A 20,628-nucleotide genomic window follows, 5' to 3' on the forward strand; every position below is an offset into this window, starting at 1 on the left:
TCCAGTTCATCTAGATAGAGGTTTAGATCATAGAATTCCTTGATGTCACATAAGTACATGTAATCTCCCTTGTTGACTTTGGATTGAGATTTTGTTAGAGATTTGGATTTGAGAGGTGACAACTTCACTTTCTTGACTACTCTTGACTTTGTTCTCTTTGGCTTGTTAAGGATTGGCAAATTGAAATTAGGAATTGGTAGACTTTCCCAGTCTATTGGTTCATCCTTAGGCACAATAGGTTCACCATGAATGTTCCTATAAGGATCCACCACCTTAATGTCTTCAATACCACTGAGAGTTTTGATGCTTGAGTTGTAGTTGGAATGGATTCCCTGGGAAACTGATCCTCCAATTCCTTACCAACAAAGTTCAATTTCCTTTTGGTTCTTTTGGCCAATTCCTTGTATCTGTGAGATTTCTTCTGTTGTGGTTCAACTTGCTTCTTTGGATCTTGAGATTCAGTAATTTCAGATGGCTGAGCAGGAATTTGTTGTGTTGGTTTCACAGCTTGTAGCTTGGCCAAGATAGCAGCTTACTCTTCTTTTGTTTAACCTTTTTAGCATCTAGAGCAGCTTGCTTCTTTTCTTGCTTTAATCTTGCCTTTTCTTCTCTCTTTGCTTCAGCAAATTGAGGATGTCCAGCCACTATACAAATTTCTTTACCATTCCTAAAAACTTTAGCAATTCTCCTTTTCAAAGCTGAATCAGCTGGATCCTTGTAGAAGGCAATGGATCTTGACAACAGTTTCTTCTTATCAGGATTTGGTGTCTCATACACTGTATCCAAAGGGTTCTTTAGTGATGATTTTGGATAGTTCACCCTTGGCTTCAAAAGTACTTCAGCCTTTGGAGATTTGATGCAGGATGGTTGTCCTCTTTCCAGATAGTTCATGCTCATTTCATTCACAGATATTTTCCTGACTTGAGAGTGATGAATGACTGACTTTTATGGATTCTTTGCTAGCCCAAACTTCTTTTGAATATCCTCATCAATTTTCTCCCAGTTGATTGAATTCAACTGCTCCTTTTCAGCTGCTTTCATAGTAGCTGCTGCTTCCTTTATCAGATCAATACTGTCCTTAGCTGGTGGCTTTGAGATAGTAATTATAGGCACAATTAATTTGCTAACTTGAATGTTAAGCACTTTTCGCTCCCCCTCACTCCTAGAACTCTCTTTCTTCCCCTTTTTGTTATCATCAAGCTGAGTAGAGGAGGTGGTTTATGCAGCCACCAGTTTCTGAAGCAAGTCTGTTTGTTGAGCTTGGTGTAGATGAATTTCTGTAAGAGATGCTTCCATTGCTGTCATTCTTGTATGCAAGGCATCTATCTTTGTGGCAAGATCAGAATCTTTCCTGAGTTGTCTCTTAATGTCAAGCATTGTAACTTCTGGAAGTTTAGAGTCCATCTTGTCAGAAATGGCCTTTTTTATCTCATCAATATCACCTTTGATAGTGTTGACATCTTGAGCATGTTGAAAACCTTGGATTTGTTGTAGTTGCAGAGGAGCAAGATGTGCTTGAAGGAGCTTTTTGGTGATGGCATTTATGGTGGTTTGAAGAGCTGAATTTGTCTGATTTATGAGTTGAATCAAGGTTTTCTTGAAGTAGTGTTCATCACATTGCATTGAAAATGCCCAAGATGGCATGCCTGATCTTGAACTAGAGCCTACTTCTCCCCATATGTCCAATGGCTCTTCTTCACTATCTCCACCTTCACCTCCAAAGAATTCTTCTGAACCACCAGTCTCATAATCAACATCACCAGTTGTAGAAGGCAAAGCTGTGATGGCATCCTTAGCTCTTTGCATGGACTGTGTGGTGTGCACCAAGTTTAGCATCCTTTCTGCATTGTCATTGCCCTGTCCAACTAGAAGTTGGTAGGCTGGAACAGGGTGAGTAAATGTCTCCGCATCTAAGGAGGTGGAATCTATAACAGCTTGAGTTTGCTGAGATAGTCCCTCCATGTCTGCATCCTGGACATTCATTAACTCACTTACAATAACATCCACCCTTATATCTTCAGTACCTGCTTTTCTCTCATTTTCTCTCTTTTCTTGCATCAAGGTCTCACCTTGGCTCACCACCCTCACACCCTCACCTTCACCATCTAAGGTGAGACTCCTCACACTCCCTTTTGCCAATCCTGAAGAACTGGATTGCATATTTTCACTCTTTTCCTCTCCTTTTTCCTGGGAGCAACCCAGACTCTCACTCAGTTCACTCCCTTCCCTCAATCCTAGGAGTGATTGTACTACCACTAAGTCTTCTGCACTTAAGATAATTGATGAAATTTGAAGCTATGCAGAGATACCTGACAGATAAGGGATATTCATCGGGTTAGCAGTTTGACTATCCGATGGATAACTGCTATTAAGCTTATCCATCGGGATACAATCACAACTCGACGGATGAGCAGTATCCATCGAGTGAGTAGAAATGAATGTGTTTGGAGCAGAAATTATTGTGGACTCTGTACAGATTGATGGGAATTTTGGCACAAATGTCTCAACAGTTCCTGAAAGAATTGGCAAGTGAGCCAGCAAATCATCCAAAAAATGATGCTCACTTGCACTAGATTTTGGCTTCCCCAACAATGTTAAAGAAGGGGAATCAGGAATTAATGTGTTGATCATATCCACATCTAGAGAGTTTGTGGGAGAATTTGGTGTTTGAGGTGCTTCTATAACTAAAGATTTTAATTGTGACTCCACATTTATTGGAGCCACATCAAACTGACTTTGAAAAGGTGCAGTGACTGTGTCTTCAGCACCAGTTTGCACAGCGTGTGAACCCTGTGCATCCCCAAGGGTTTTTGGTTTCTTCTTTCTAGTATAGGTTTGGGGTGAGCTTGTGTCCCTTACTCTTTTGGCATGTGCTCTTGGCTGAGAGCTTTGTTCAATAGTCACATCCTTTTGGGAGGATGCAACTAGCAATGAGCTTATGTCCTTATTAAGCACTACAGTTTGTTGGGAAACTGCAGTGTGGCTAGGCTGGGAAATACTCACCTCTCCAACCTTATCCTTAGGATTTCTTTGATGTTCACCCTGTCCCTCACCTTTCTTACCCACTTTCACACTCCCCTCTTTTGGTTTGGTGGATTTTGCAACTGGCATCTTTTGAGAGATGCTAGAGGGGGCTTTCTTTGACTTGGATTAGAAATTTTTGATGGTTTGGTAGCTTGGGTAGGCAACTGTTGGGTCATTGACACAGTTGCCAGAGCTGCACTATATGGCAAAGAAATTTGTGAGGCTGGAAGAATAGGGACAACTGAACTTACCTCACTTACTTGAGATGCCTCCATAACAGGAACATAGAAGAGTGGCATCTGTTTGTGATGGTTTGCCCTGTTCAAATCTGTAATAATCCTTCTCTCTTGAACCCAACAATCTAATTTGTTGGTTGGGTTCTCAAGCACAATATCCTCAGAGAGGTGGTTAGCAATCATCATTAAAAATCTAACATAATAAACATTTTTACCCCTCTTATTTAACTCCTCTAACTTAAACCCCAACTCAATTATGATAAGATCACTAAAGTTGAAAAAATTATCAGTAACAAGCATGTAAAGCATGTTAAGTATAGAGATATTGACAGAATCAAAATTACCGATTTTACCAGAAAAGACCTTGGTAACTACATCACACGGATAACTCCATTCCTTTCTAAGACCCAACCTCCTAATTTCACTTAATTTAGAAGTAGATAGTGCATAGTTCATGGAGTTAAGCATGTTAATAATGTCAGTGTCTATGTGTGGTGAAGTTACAGTATTATCAGGAATCTTGAAACATGCTTTAACAATGTCACTATTAACACAGAATTCCTTACCTTTAATAGTGAAAGTGATAGTCTTATCAGCTGAGTTGTATGTAGCAGTTGTCCACATCTCTTCAACAACCTCAAAGTAGATGGTGGGTGATTCCAGCATGGCATAGTTAAGTTTGCAGTTCTTCACAAAATCCATCATCTTGTGGTAGTCATCAGACTGTTGAATCCCCTTGTTCACAAGAGCAGTGAAGTTGTTATTCTCATAAATAAATCTAGTTTGAGACATTATCTTGACGACAGGTGCCATTGTTAGAGAGTAAAAACTTGCAGGGAGAGAGAGTAAGTGCTTTTGAGAAAGAAAGAAATTAGAGTAGATGATTTGAGAATGATAAAAGAAAAGTAATGAAAATGAATTAAGCTTTTATACTATCTCAAAAATAACTATCAAAAATAATAAAGTAAAATAAAGTAACCAATAAGAATTGCCCAAAGTAGCCGTTTAAAAAAGACTGTAAAAATTCCATCAATTATTTATCGTGTTATGCTTACAAACTGTAAGTATACTCGATGGATAATGTTCAGAGAATCAACGGCTAAGAATAAGACAATTTGACGGATGAGGATAAATCAGTTATCCGTCGAGTCATAAAATATTCCAGAAAAGTAATTGATTTTATTAACAAATAGTATACCGACGGAAGATCAAACTCGATGGATAGTGATCATCCGTCAAGATGTAAATTTTGACTTAGCCAAAATTTCATCCATGACTGAAAAATCAATTAAATTTTTGGCTGCATTACAACTTGCAAACAATCTATAAAGATTCAAGAGTAATTTAGCATACCTAACTCACTTACAAACCTTGAAAAGGTGGATTCATCCAGTGGCTTGGCAAATATATCTGCAAGCTGCTTTTCACTTGGAACAAAATGTAGTTCCACAGTACCATTCATTAAATGTTCCCTTATGAAGTGGTACTTGATGTCTATGTGCTTTATCCTTGAATGTTGTACTGGATTTTCAGTGATGGCAATTGCACTTGTGTTATCATAGAAAATGGGAATCCTTTCAACTTGCAAACCATAGTCTAGCAATTGGTTTTTCATCCACAAAATCTGTGCACAGCAACTGCCAGCAGCAATATATTCAGCTTCAGCTGTAAAAGTAGAAACTGAATTTTGCTTTTTACTGAACCAGGACACAAGCTTGTTTCCTAGAAATTGACAGTTCCTGTTGTACTTTTTCTATCAATTCTACAACCTGCATAATCTACATCTGAATAACCAGTTAGATCAAAACCAGAATCTCTAGGGTACCAAATGTCAAGTTTTGGTGTTCCCTTGATATATCTGAAAATTCTCTTATTAGCAACTAAGTGAGATTCTCTAGGATCATCCTGAAATCTAGCACACAAACATGTAGTAAATATTATATTTGGCCTACTAGCTGTTAAGTACGGAAGCGAGCCAACCATGCCCCTATAACTTGAAATATCCATAGACTTTTCAGTATTGTTTAATTCAAGCTTAGTTGCAGTGGCCATGGGAGTTTTTGCAGATGTGCAATCCATTAGATGAAACTTCTTTAAAAGATCATAAATGTATTTAGTTTGACTAATGAATATTCCATCACTAACTTACTTAACTTGCAAACCAAGAAAGTAAGTTAGTTCTCCCATCATACTCATTTCATACTTACTTTGCATCAATTTGGCAAACTTTTTGCAAAGTTTTTCATCTGTAGAGCCAAAAATAATGTGATCTACATAAATTTGAACAAGTATACTAGAGCCATTAACATTTCTAAAGAAAAGAGTTTTGTCTACAGTACCTCTAGTGAAGTGATTCTCTAAAAGAAACTTTGATAAAGTGTCATACCAGGCTCTAGGTGCTTGCTTCAATCCATAAAGTGCTTTCAAAAGATAGTAAACATATTCTGGAAAGTTTGGATCTTCAAAACCAGGAGGTTGACTGACATAGACTTCCTCCTCCAAATCTCCATTCAGAAAGGCACTTTTGACATCCATTTGATAGACTTTGAAATTGGCATGGGCTGCATAGGCTAAGAAGATTATGATGGCTTCAAGTCTTGCAACAAGAGCAAATATTTTATCAAAATCTATTCCTTCTTGTTGACAATAGCCCTTAGCAACCAATCTAGCTTTATTCCTGACTACTATGCCATTTTCATCCATCTTATTTCTGAATACCCATTTGGTGTCTATTGGATTCTTTCCTTTAGGCTTGGGCACCAGCTTCCATACCCTATTCCTCTCAAATTGGTTTAGCTCCTCCTGCATAGCTAAAATCCAATCAGGATTCAATAAAGCTTCTTCTACCTTCTTTGGTTCTTCCTTAGAAAGAAAGCTGTTGTATAGACATTCTACTTGAGTTGCTCTCCTTGTTTGAACTCTAGAAGATACATCACCAATGATGAGCTCAAAGGCATGATCCTTTGTCCATTTCCTTTGTTGAGGTAGATTAGCTCTAGATGAAGAGGCCTCATAGTTGTCTTGATGTGTGATTGAGTTTAGATTATTAGAAACTCCCCTTGAGTTAATGGATCTTTGATTTGAGAAAGGGGAACTTTCTGTAAGTGATCTATTCTGACCTCCAGCTTCTTTTGATGACCCGACGGATGGTGAATTTTGAGTACCGACGGATGAAGCTGGTTATCTCCCGACGGATAAATCCGATTGTCTCCCGACGGATGAAGCATTATGTAACTCGACAGATGTTGAATTTTGTGCTTCATTGGTAGTGGATTTTTCTGCATTATCCTTTGATAGTGTTTCTTGATCACTTTCATCGTCACTGTCATCACTAACCATCTCCACATTGTCAAATTTGAGGCTCTCATGGTAATCTCCATATTGCAGTCCTTTAATCTTTTTATCATCAAACACAACATGTATTGATTCCACAACAATGTTGGTTCTTAGATTTTAGACTCTATATGCTTTACCAACAGCATATCCAACAAAAATTCCTCCATCTGCTTTAGCATCAAACTTCCCATTCTTATCAGTTTGATTTCTCAAAAATATAACATTTGCAGCCAAAGACATGAAGAAAATTTAGAGTTGGCTTCTTGTTCTTGAACAATTGATAGGGAGTCATGCATTTTGCTTGATTAACCAGAGAAATATTCTGAGTGTAGCATGCTCTTCAAGCATTGTCCTTACAGCTTCAATAAGTGATCTGTTCTTCCTTTCTACTACTCCATTTTGTTGTGGAGTTCTTGTTGTTGAAAACTCATGCAAAATCCCATTTTCTTCACAAAATACTCTCATGACAGAATTCTTGAACTCAGTTCCATTGTCACTCCTGATTCTTCTAACTTTGAAATCAGGATGATTATTGACTTGCCTTATGTGATTGATGATGATTTCATTAGCCTCATCTTTAGACTTTAGGAAATATGTTCAAGAGAACTTTGAGAAATCATCTACAATTATTAGGCAAAATCATTTCCTTGAGATGGACAACACATTGACTGGTCCAAACAAATCCATGTGTAGCAGTTGCAAAGGTTCTTCAATTGTGGAATCAAGCTTCTTTCTGAATGATGATTTGATCAGCTTTCCTTTTTGGCAGGCATCATACAATCCATCCTTTGAAAACTCCACTTGAGGAATACCTCTAACCAGTTCTTTCTTTACAAGTTCATTCATGGTCTTGAAGTTTAAATGGGATAGCTTCTTGTACCATAACCAACTTTCATCCTGACTTGCTTTGCTGAGAAGACAAGTAACAGATTCTGCATTTGATGAGTTTGAGTCAGCTAGGGTACACATTTCCTTTTCTCACTCTAGTGAGAACCACTTTATTGCTCCTTTTGTTTGTCACAGCACAGGCTTCAGAGTTGAAGTTACTAAATTGCCTTTATCACATAGATGGCTGATAATCAACAAATTGTGCTTGAGACCATCCACTAAGGCAACCTCCTCAATGATGATATTGTCTTTTGAAATCAAGCCATATCCCACAGTATAACCCTTTCTATCATCTCAAAAAGTAATACTTGGGACAGCTCTTTCCTTGAACTCTGTGAGCAGGGTAGAATCACCAGTCATGTGTCTTGAACAGCCACTATCCAAGTACCATAGATTCTTTCTGTATCCCTGCACACATCAAAATCAAATCAAGTTGATTTTGGTACCCAAGTTTCCTTGGGTCCTGCCTTGTTAGCTTTCTTTTTTTGTTTCTTAGGTTTGATCTCATTTGACTTGGGGATATCAAATTCATCCTTAGTCATTTGAGTTGGACCTTTGAAACCATTCATTGCAGCAGAATTATCATGCATATTTTGATTAACAGGAAATGGCATGCTACTAGTAAACATGTTATTCCAGTAAGGCATGCTAAATGACATTTGTGGCATACTAAATGCAGCATAATAAGGATTAGGTGCAAATAGCATATTAGCAAACTGTGCATTCATATTCTGTGCAGACATAGCATTCATAGGCATAGAAGGCATGGCATTTATGTTGGTAAAATGAGATGGCACAGATATGGAAGTAGGCATGGCAGTTTTGCAATTAACAGACAAATGATTTACACTACCACACTTGACACAGATTTTTGTAGGAGCATATTTATCAGGTGTGTAGTTGTTATGCTTGTTAATTCCTACTTTACCATATCTATTATTTTTCTTTTTAACCTCAATCTTTTCCAGTCTATCACTTAATTGCTTGACAGTCATATGACCAACATTAGCCTTTTTCTCCTTCTTCACTTGACTGGATTCTCCTGGAATAAAATTCTTGGAAACTGATCCATATTTCTCATTTAACTTGGCAAGTTTGGATTTACTCATAGGTTTGCTCACAATCGACGGATAAGGATTTATATCACTCGACGGATAACCCTTTTTGTTATCCGACGGATGACCCTCATCATCCGTCAAGTCTACATCTGTTAGCAATCCTTCAACCAAATTGGATTCCAGCTTCACCTTATTATTCTTCCAGGCTGCATCACAAAAGGACTCAGGGGTTTGGTTCAGAAGACGGTATGAGTTTGGAATAAGGAATCGGTTTAGGCTGGTTTGGGGTTGAGGAATCATTCCTGATATAATGTATTTGGTTCAGTGCTGGAATGAAATTTGTTTAATTTAAGTACTTTTGATTCATTGATTGAATCAAACTTTTATATATTATATATGTCAAATTTAAGTTGTTATACAACTTAAAAACAAAAAACTAAATATAAGTGATTAAAAATTTAAAATTTTTAATATTAATGTAAATTTATAATTTTTAAAAATAAATAAAATAAAATATTACTATTTTGTATTAATTAAAAATAAGCACAACTTACCTAAAATTAAACATGATAATTAAGATATATCTTTTTAAGATTGTATTTAACTTTATAAGTAATGAAATAGTGAAATTTATTTTGATATCTCATACCCCTCTCTCAAACCCACCTCCCCTCTAGGGTATCAAATTTGATTCCAGATGGGTATCAGGAATGGGTATGAGATTTTAAAAACAGTCAACCAAACACCAGGTATAGGTTTGGAATGAACGAAACCCATACCTGATACCAGAATTAGCCGAACCAAACGACCCCTCAATACCTTGAACTTTGGTGATTTGAGCATGAACATCTCTAGATGTTTTCCATGCCTTAATCACCTCCTGTTCTCGTTCAAGCTGCTTCTTCAAGATCTCTTCTTTCTTCAAGGACTCAGTTAATTCATCCCTAGAAATTTTACACTTAATTCTCAAATTTTCAAATTCAATGAACTGAGACTCTAGCACATTATTCCTCTCACTTAAAAACAAATTATTTTCTTTGATTTTAGCATTTTCTTTAGTAAGAGACTTAAGTGTAACACGCAAATGATATAATTATGTAGACATATCATTTATTGCATCATTACACTCAGCTTTAGATAAATATGCAAGGTTAGTGGTGATTACCTGATTACTTGAAGAACTTGTCTCTGTTTCATCAGACTTGGCCATTAGGGCTAGATTGACATAGCTGATATCCTCATCCTCATCCAGACCATCTGATGCCCCGTCATTTTCTTGTATAATGAAAGCCCTTTCCTTTTGTTTGAGCAACTCAAAGTATTTCTGTTTATAATCCACAGGCTCAAACTTCTTTTTGCTGGAATCTGACTTTCTACACTCACTGGCAAAGTGCCCTGCTAAGCCATATTTGAAACATTTAAATTTTGATTTATCCACCATGTTTCTATTTGGCTTAGCTGCTCCAAAGTTCTTCTTGAACTTGAGCTTGGAAAATCTTCTGGAAAAAAATGCAAGATGTTCATCAATATCCTCCATATTATCTTGGCTCAAAGAATCTTCATTTTCTGCTACCAGCCCCTTGCCCTTGTTTTCACAGACCTTTGAAGTTGATTCAACAGCTTCCATATTCATCTCCTTCTCTTTCTCTAACTCAGCAACTAGTGCAATGGATCCTCCTTTCTTCTTTCCTCTCTCCATCCTCTCATCTTGTTCTATTTCAAGCTCATAAGTTTTCAGGATGCCATACAGTCTCTCCAAAGTAAACTCCTTATAATCTTGAGAGTTTCTCAATGAGACTTTCATAGGTTTTCATTCCTTTGGAAGAGATCTAAGGAACTTAAGATTGGAGTCTTTTGTCTGATAGACCCTTCCATGCAACTTCAGAGCATTTAGTAGTTTTTGAAATCTACTAAAAATGTCAGTGAGAGACTCACTATCTTCACTATGAAAGTGCTCATATTACTGAATTAGCAGTTGCATCTTATTTTCCCTAACTTGTTCAGTGCCATCACAGATAATCTGTATTGTATCCCAAACTTCCTTGGCAATTTTGCAATTGATAATGTTGTCAAACATGTCACCATCAACTCCATTGAACAGAATATTCATGGCCTTTCTTATCCTTCCTGACTTGTTCAATATCAGGATCTGACCATTCATGCCTTGGCTTGGGAACTGATGGCTCATTTCCAGTTGCAGCTCTCATTGGTACATGAGGGTCTCTCTCTATGCAATCTACATAAGACTCATCTTGAGAAAGTAAGTGAAGATGCATTTTTACCTTCCAGTGATGGTAATTATCTTTGTCCAGAAAAGGAATCTTGACTCCTACATCCTTCTTGTTCATCTTGCTATTTGTTGTCATCTTTAAACTCTTTGTTCTTCAAGAGCTTGCTCTGATACCAATTGTTAGTCCCTAACAATGCAACAAGAATTACAGAAGGGGGGTTGAATGGAATTCTTGAACCTTTTTCAAAAAAAAATATAAAATGTTCTATCTTAATAATATATAAGTGTTTGATTCGCAAAGTGCAGAATAAGAAGTTAGTAAAATCAAAATACAAGTAATTAAAAATACAAGTCTTTAAAAACTATCCGGTGGATTTAAATGTATCCACCAGAGATATATATTATATCAAGAGAACTCTGTGTAGCAAGATTAGCTCACAGCTGCTTACAAATATGAACAACTAAGTTTACAAAGAAATGCTAAGGATGCAGCTTACGATTGTTTCTCTGAGATAATGTTCTTAGTCTGGTTCTTGTTGTTCTATTTTCTACTTCTTGGTTTATATATCACCAAGATTATAAAGTAATAAGACAAGATAATAAAACAAAACCTATCAAGTCTAATACTATGCTGCTTCATTACTCTATTCCAGCATCTTTGAATATCTTCATAATAGCATGGAAATGGGAATACTTCTTTGTTCTCTAAAACCCAGTTGAATAGGCTTCCACATTCCTTTTGCATACACTCGACGCATGTGACTGTGCTGTCACTGTGAACAGATGTTTGAATTGATTATCCGTCGGGTACATGATCATCTGTCGAGTGGCATTGTTGTTTATCCGTCGGGTAGCTATCTGGCACTTGACTTTATTTCATTTATGCAGAATTACAAGACATCATCTATGTACAGTTAATCAACCTCATCTGCATATCTAATTAAAGTCAACATGACTTGAGTGCTACTACAGAATCTAAACAAGGTGTATCCAGAAATATGCTACAGACTCATTATTACACAAGCTACTCACTCGATGGATAATAAATCATCATCCGTCGGGACTATATTGAGTCATCCGCCGGGACTATATTCCTTATCCGTCGAGTGCTACATTTTTCACTAAGTAAAATCTACTAAGGTGTTTTGTTAATGAAATCAACAAGTTCACAACATATCCACAACATATTTAATTATATTAATATTTAATTATTTGAATTAATGATTTAAATATATTTAAATTAATCATAGACATTTCAACACTTCAATCAAACATATAATATCAAGAATCATACCTCAACCCTACGAACCAAACGAATATCTTCATGTCTAAAAATTAGGGTAAAGGTTTATATGTTATTTCGACTTAGGGATCTTTCTATTTTGTATTTTTTTTTAAAATTTAAGAATTCTTAAATAAACTATAATTAAATATGTCATGAATTCCACAGGATGTTTTTTTATGACATCTATCTATCTATTTATCTATCTATCTGTTTTTTATCTATATATAATAAATACTGAATCCAAAAAATTGTTGGCTTTTTACACCTCATACCCTAAGACTTCATACTTAATTACATATAATGCCATCGAAAAAAGTTAACAACAATACTTCTGCTAACTTTTCAAAAAAACAGAACCCATATGCACTCATGTTTCCTTTATGTCACTTTCAATTGAGAAAAAGATACTGGCATTATTCAAATTTCAAACACACGTCGCATAGATTTGAATTTTGAAATCGGTTGTATGATGTTCACGTGAATATTGTACTATTGTTGTGCTGTTGTATAACTCCATCTTAGCCTTCCTCAACTCATACCTTTTCAAAGAAATATTATAAAATTTGAATGTGAGCTTTAAAATACTGATCTCTCTTTCTCTCAGTTCATTGCATTTTACTCTTCATCTCATTATGTCTGCATTTAATTATCAAAGATTTTTAAATTTTATAATGAATGATTGTATGGATATCATGTGTTTTTTGTTAGATAGATCTTTGTAGTTAATTAGTATGTTCTTTCTAATTTGTATCAATATTCATTTGATCGATCTATTTATTTTAGGTGTTCCAGGTAGATAAAAAATGGGTATTTTTATTTCGGTGATTTGTTCTTCATTGGTAAATCTACTTAGTAGAATGTGTAAGTTCTTCTTTGATATTTTATATAATTTAGTATTTCAAATTTCTGCACTCTAACTATTTGACTAAAGATCAAATACAATTTTCGATTGCTAGAGCTATAGCTCTGCATTCTAACTATTCGTGTTGTCGATAATATGATATAGTAGTTCCCTATGAACAAGAGTACTTTTAGTTTTGGGAGGAAGTTCTCTATACTTGAAGGTACACATTCTCAAGCCTGGTAGTTGTATATGAATATTTCTTATGAAGCCTTGTTGAATTGTAAATTTATAAGTTAACAACGAGTTCTATATAATGTCTTATGCAGTTTCATGTATCAGTTGTTTATACATCAGTGTCGGGTACTCTATTTAGCTTCCTTTATTTTTTCATGTATAGGTTCATATCTATCATTTACCATAAATTTTCCAATAAATTTAGTTTGTGCTAATTGATATGTAAAATTTTGATAAAGGACGCATGATGCACATCATTGAAATAATTCATTCAAATCCATTTGCATTATCAAAGATCTATGTTCTTATTACGCAGTTGATCATGTTAGAAAATGGAAAGCTTGAGGCATATTTTATATATGTTCTTGATATAATTTCCGGAAGCTAACACTTGGAGGTTGTTCCTTGGCATGGGGACTTAAACTTTCATGTTTGGATCTAAGATATTTTCTTAGTGGAATTCATGAATATATTGAGACAAAGTTGCTTGTTTGAAATGGGTTTGATATTTTAAAAGAAAGATATTGAGTTTATATAGCATCTTGTGTTAGTGTTATTTACAACTACTAGCATAAGTGAAATGCTTTTGTGGCCTAATGCTAGTGGGAACTCTTATATTTTTCTTTTCTATTACAAGTTTAATTATTTATATTGATTATTTATTTATTAATATTAAATATAATGAGTAAGGATTATTTTAATCATACTCTGAATATATTTTGTAATATTAATATTAATTAATCAGAATATAATACAAATAATAAAGAAAACCCATTTTGTTTACCTTTTTCTGTTTTGTTACTTGAGATACCACATCGAGTAAAATAGAAGAAGAGCAACTTGAGATGCCTATATATTGAGAGGTATACTTGAGATAAAAAAGTCTCAGTGCCTACCTCGCAAATATATATGAGTTGTATAGATTTTTTATGGGCAAACTGAGGTGCGAGTCGCCGTTGATCGCTGCTGGTTATGTCGCCAGATTGATCTGTTGATGTTTTATCCTGGAAGCGATATTTCTGTATCCCATAACAGAGTAAGTGGGGGGAAATAATCTCTTCAAGAACAGTCAAGTCCTCTTGAAGGGTTTGGCAACTCAGTTGTTGTGTTCTTCTTCTTATCAGAATTTGGAAAGCGAGAAAAGATAAGTTTTCTTTATTTTCTTTGTCAATTACAATCTCTGATTATAGTTTGTTAGCCTTCATGTTTTGTTTCTTCATTTAGTTATTTGCCTTGTTCTTATTATTATATATATATATATACATACATATATATATATATATAACTGCCTATTGTTGCTGTGTAGTTAGAATTTTACCCAACAATCTTGAAGAGATTATAGTTGTATATAGTTAATTAGCAGGATGGTTAACGAAACTGGTGATGTTCCTAAAACTGTTGAGACTGGTTCTGGTTCTGGTGGTACGCATCCATTGATTGGACCACATATCATTTTTCCCAGCCAATTGATTTATCGGGTATGCCTGATAAATTCAGTGGTGGAGCTTCTTTTTCTCGTTGGCAGAAATGAATGAAGCTCTGGTTAACGGTTAAGGATCTATGGTCAGTGGTACAGTATGATCATCATGTGTTGGATCAAGAGAAGGTTGAATCTGTTAAGGCTTATGCTTTATGGGCTGAGAAGGATGGGGTGGCTAGGGCAGCCATTTTGGCAGCCTTGGTGAATACCTTGTTCGATGTTTATTAATCAGATGCCTATACTGCTAAGGTCTTATGGGAATAGTTGGACCAAACCCATAATACTGATTCTCAAGGACTTGCGAAGTATTCCGTGGCTAGATTTCTTGATTTCAAGATGGTCGATGGAAAATCCATGACTGAACAGGTTCATGAGTTTGAGATGTTGGTACATGCTCTGGGTGATTCTAGTATGGTCTTTCCTGAGAAGTTTTGAGTCATGTCTGTAATTGAAAAGCTCCCTAAGTCTTGGGAAGTGTTTGCTCTCTTCCTGAAAAGACAGAAAGGAGAGATCATTTGGACTAACTTGATGTTCGACATCTCTGTCCAGGAGCAACACAAGTCCAAACAAGGACATGTGATGCCTGCTGGACATGGGAGCTCGAAGGTGAATGTAGTGACTGTGGGATAAAACCTGACAAGAAAAAGGCTAAGAATCGAAAGGCAAACAAACCATTTTGGTCTTGTGGACCGGTTGGTCATTGGAGCAAGGACTGTCCTAGTAAGAAAGCTAAGAAAGCTGGAGTGGTAGCTTAAGAAAATACTGTGCTTGGACTTGGAACCACGAGTGGGCCTGTAGCTAACATGGTCGTTGGTGAGGTTGTTGCCTCTAGAACCGATGACGGGTATGTTACTTACAACCCTGTACTACTTTTCACTTATATGTCACATATGTGGTTGATTGATACTGGAGCTAATGTGCACCTTTGTGCTGATATTAGTTTGTTTGTATCTTATCAACAGATTCATGGAGTGACAGTGACAATGGGGAATGCTAGTGCTGCACAAGTGCTTGGAAAAGGAAACGTGGACCTGAAGTTTGCTTTTGGGTGGATTCTATCTCTCACTAGAGTGCATCATGTTCCTTCCATTCGTATAAATATAATAAGTGGAAGTTGTTTATTTAAAAACAGCTTTGAACTTTCTTTGAAGTGTAGTAAAGTAGTTATTACTAATACTGGTACATTTTTTGGCAAGGGTTACTGTCTGATGTTTTATTTTTAATAAATGTTGAACCCGTTTTGGTAATTTTATTAATGATAGTGTTGAACCTTCTGTTAATTGTGTTGAATCATCTGATTTGAGGCACTTACAACTTGGTCATTTAAATTTTGGTGCTTTAAAGGATATGATAAATTTAGAGTTAATTTTAAATTATGCCATTGATAAGAAATCTAAGTGTCAAGTGTGTGTAACTGCTGAACAAACAAGGAAACCTTTTCATAATTTTTTTAGGGATTCAGACTTGTTAGATTTAGTTCACTCGGACATATGTCAATTTGGTGGTGTGTTTCTTAAGGATCACTGTAGATATTTCATTACTTTTATAGATGATCGTAGTATATATTGTTATATTTATTTGTTTAAACATAAGGATGAAGCACTAAAAATATCATTATGTATAAAAATGATGCTGAAACACATACTGGCAAAGTACTTAAACGTTTGAGGTCTGATAGAGGGGGTGAGTATACGAGTACCTTGTTTTAGACTCAGGTGGCAGAGCGAAAGAACGGAACTTTTAAAGACATGATTAAAGGTATGCTGATTAATTCTGGGTTGCCTAAGTACATGTGGGGAGAGACTCTGAATACAGAATTACATATTCTGAATAGAGTCCCTCTAAAACATATGGACAAGATACCTTATGAATTATGGAGAAAGCGTAAGATAAGTTTGAGTTATCTTCATGTGTGGGGGTACCTTGCTAAGATGCATGTCCCTGAACACAAGAAAAAGAAACTAGGTTCGAGAACTGTTGATTTTATCTTTCCGGGCTATCTTAAAACCACTACTGCTATGAGATTTTTAGTATTAAAATCTGACATAGATGGTATTGTGGTGAATACGATAGTTAAGTTTCGTGATGCAACTTTCTTTGAGGAAGTATTCCATATGAAGACTGGTATACCTTTGGGTAATTCTGAGGATGATCCCACTCACACATCAAGTTCTATTCCTAATCATGTGGATAAGATGACAAATATGGGGCGGATCCAGGTAGTAGCTCTACTCCTAATGAAGTAGAGGAACCTAGAAGAAGTAAGCGTGCAAAGATAGTCAGGGAATTTGGAAGTGATTTTATCACTTACAATGTCGAGGATGAGCCTTAAACTTTCCGTTAGGCCATGGATTTTTCGGAGTCAAGGCATTGGAAAGGTATCGTAAAGAGTGAAATTGACTCACTTGTTTTTGACGGAACATGGGAGTTATTTGATCTCCCTCCCGGGTGTTCTACTATTGGATGTAAATGGATCTTCAAGAGGAAGCTAAACCCTGATGGCTCAATAGATAAGTACAAGGCTAGGCTATTTGCTAAGGGCTTTTGGAAAAGGGAAGGCATTGAATATTTTGATACATACTCTCCTGTTGTCCGAATGACAACAATCAGAATGCTTATTGCATTGGCTTCCGTACATGGTCTTATCATCCATCAAAGGGATGTAAAGACAGCTTTTCTTCATGGTGACCTTGAAGAAGAGATTAATATGGACCAGACTGAGGGATTTGTTGCTTCTGGTAATTAAAGGAAAGTATGTAGACTAGTCAAGTCCATATATGGCCTTAAACAAGCACTTATAGACTGGCATAAAAAGTTTGATGAAACTATTTTAGACTTTGAGTTTTTAATTAATGAAAGTGACAAGTGTGTCTACTATAAGGTTAAAGGTAATGATTGTGTGCTTGTGTGCTTGTATGTAGATGATATTCTGTTATTTGGAACCAATATTGAGATTATTAACGAGATAAAGAGTTTTTTGCAGAGGCACTTTGAAATGAAGAATATGGGTGAGCCTAGTGTGATTCTTGGGATCAAGTTGACTCAGTCAACTGATGTAATAACATTGTCACATTATCATTATATGGAGAAATCTATACTTGAAAAGTACGGTTATTTAAATTTTAGAATGCTAGTACATCGTATGATTCAAAAGTTTCCATAGGCAAGAATAGTTCAGGAGTTCCTATGTCTCAGTTAAGGTATTCTCAGTTTATTGGGAGTTTACAATATCTTGCTAATATGACTAGACCATATATTTCTTATTCTGTGTCTAAGTTAGCATATACAAGCTGTCCAAACAAGACTCATTAGGAGGCACTGGATAGAGTTCTTAGATACTTCAAGGGAATTATTTCCCTTGGCTTGCATTACCGGAGATTTCTGGGGGTACTCGAGGGGTACAGTGATACAAGTTGGATAGCTAAAAAATCTGGTTCCAATGGAGTGACTGGATATGTGTTTACCCTTGTGGGTGGAGCAGTGTCCTGGACGTCTTCTAGAAATACTTTGATTACTCGGTATACTTGTTAGTCCCTTAACAATATAACAAGAATTACAGAAGGGGGTTGAATGAAATTTTTGAACCTTTTTCTCGAAATAAAAATGTTCAACTCGAATATAGATATAATGTTTTGATTAGCACAATGCGGAATAGAAACTTAATTGAATCAAAACATAAGTAATTAAAAACAAGAGTCTTTAAAAACTTTCTGGTGGATTTAAACAATTCCACCAGAGATATATATTATATATCGAGAGGACTTTGTGTGAAGGAATGCTCACAGCTTCTTACAAATAGAACTGCTCAGAATACATGAAATGCTAATAATTCTGCTTACAAAGATTTCTCTGTTTTTGTGTTTCTCAGCTATCTCAGTTATTTTTCTATTTGCTACACTCTTGGTTTATATAACACCAAGATTACAAAGTCAAAAAGACTGAAAAAATATAAAAACTATCAGTCTTAAGCTTTGCTGCTTTTCGTCCTCTATTACCCAGTTAATGGGCTTCCACAGTGTGTTTGTATACATTTCGACGGCTGTGTGTCAGCTTTCACTGTTCAACTGCTGTTTGAATTCTTCATATGATCATCCGTCGACTTTCAGAGCATCCGTTGATGGTTTAATTGATCATCCGTCGACTGCTATATTAAACATCCGTTGATAGTCATTTGATCATCCGTCGATGGCTTTGTTAATCATCCGTCGGTAGCTATTTTGGCACTTGACTCTATTTCACTTATGCAGAATTACAAGACATCATTTATGTATAATTAATCAACCTATTCTGCATATCTAGTTAAAGTCAACATGACTTATATGCTACTACAGATTCTATACAAAGGTGCATACATAACTGTGCTACACACTTATTATTACATAAGCTACTCACTCGATGGATAATAAGTTAATCATCCGTCGGGACTATAATGAGTTATCCGTCGGGACTGAATTCTTATCCGTCGAGTGCTACATAATTTCACTAAGTAAAATCTACTTAGATGTTTTGTTTATGTAATCATCAAGTACACAACATATGCACAATAATCTCCCCTAATTTATGTCTACTTGAATTGTAGCCATAAATTAAGAGATACTTGATGATAATAAAACATCCTGAACATACATCTTTAAAGATAAGTAGATAAACTGAAAGTGCTTCAATTAAACAAAATGTACAAGGTTTGGCTCACAGTCAATTCAAGATGCTCCTCTAGTCTGAGCAGATTTTTCTAGTTCCTTGAAGGTCTGGATCTTCTTCCAAGCTTTCTGTTATTTTCCTCAATTTGATTCTGGAGCTGCCTGTGGAATTTCAGTTCATCAGATTCTGAGAGATCTAGCTTTTCTTGCATTTCCAAGAGAGTCTCATTGCTAGAGATACTCAGTTGGTCTTCTAATCTGAAGAATCTTCTCACACCCTTGTCATCCATGAATTCCATCAGCCAGCAGGGCCTTAGATGCACTCTTCTCCCTGTGTATGGGATGATTAGAGCCTTTGGGAGTGCATCTTTAGCTCTAACACTCCTTAGTTCTTCAATCTTCTTCAATACTAGTCTTCTTGCAGTTACATTGAATCCAAAGTTTTTCTTGAAGGATGAATAAACTTTTATCAGCACAGCTTGGCTCTCTTGAAGAATCCTGTGAAGTGGCCACTGAATCTCCCTTCCTCCTTTGTACTTGAACACCAACCTTTCAGGTAGGTTTCTGTATGCATCAATTGCCCTTACTTCATCCAGTTCATCCAGATAAAGATTTAGATCTGAAAATTCTTTGATGTCACTCAAGTACAAGTAGTCTCCCCTGTTGACCTTGGGTTGAGCTTTAAACATTGACTTGGATTTGAGAGGTGACAGCTTCACTTTCTTGACTGCCCTTGACTTTGTCCTTTTTGGCTTGCTAAGGATTGGTAAGCTGAAGTCAGGAATTGGTATGTTATCCCACTCTATTGGCTCATCCTTTGGCACAATAGGTTCACCATGTATGTTCCTGTAGGGATCCACCACCCTTATGTCTTCAAATACCACAGAGGGCTTTGATGCTTGAGTTGTAGCTGGTGTGGATTCCTTAGGAAATTGATCTTCCAATTACTTGTCAACAACATCCAGTTTCCTTTTTGTTCTTCTAGCCAATTCTTTCTTCCTTGGGGATTTCTTCTGTTCTTCAATTTTCTTCTTTGATTCAGCAGCTTCAGATGGTTGAGAGAAAATTTGTTGAGAAGAGTTTACAGCTTGTAGCTTGGCCAAGATAGCAATCTGTTCTTTCTTTTGTTTAGACTTCTTTGCATCTAGAGCAGCTTGCCTCTTTTCCTGCTTTAATTTGGCTTTTTCTTCTTTCTTTGCTTGAGCAAATTGTGGATGTCCAGCTACCACACAAATTTCCTTTCCATTTCTGAATATCTTAACAATTCTCTTTTTTGAAGCTGAATCAGCTGGATCTTTATAGAAGACAATAGATCTTGACAGAAGCTTCTTTTCATCAGGCTTGGGTGTCTCATACACAGTGTCCATAGGGTT

The sequence above is a fragment of the Apium graveolens genome, chromosome 7, assembly GCF_009905375.1.
Source record: "Apium graveolens cultivar Ventura chromosome 7, ASM990537v1, whole genome shotgun sequence".
Taxonomy (NCBI): domain Eukaryota; kingdom Viridiplantae; phylum Streptophyta; class Magnoliopsida; order Apiales; family Apiaceae; genus Apium; species Apium graveolens.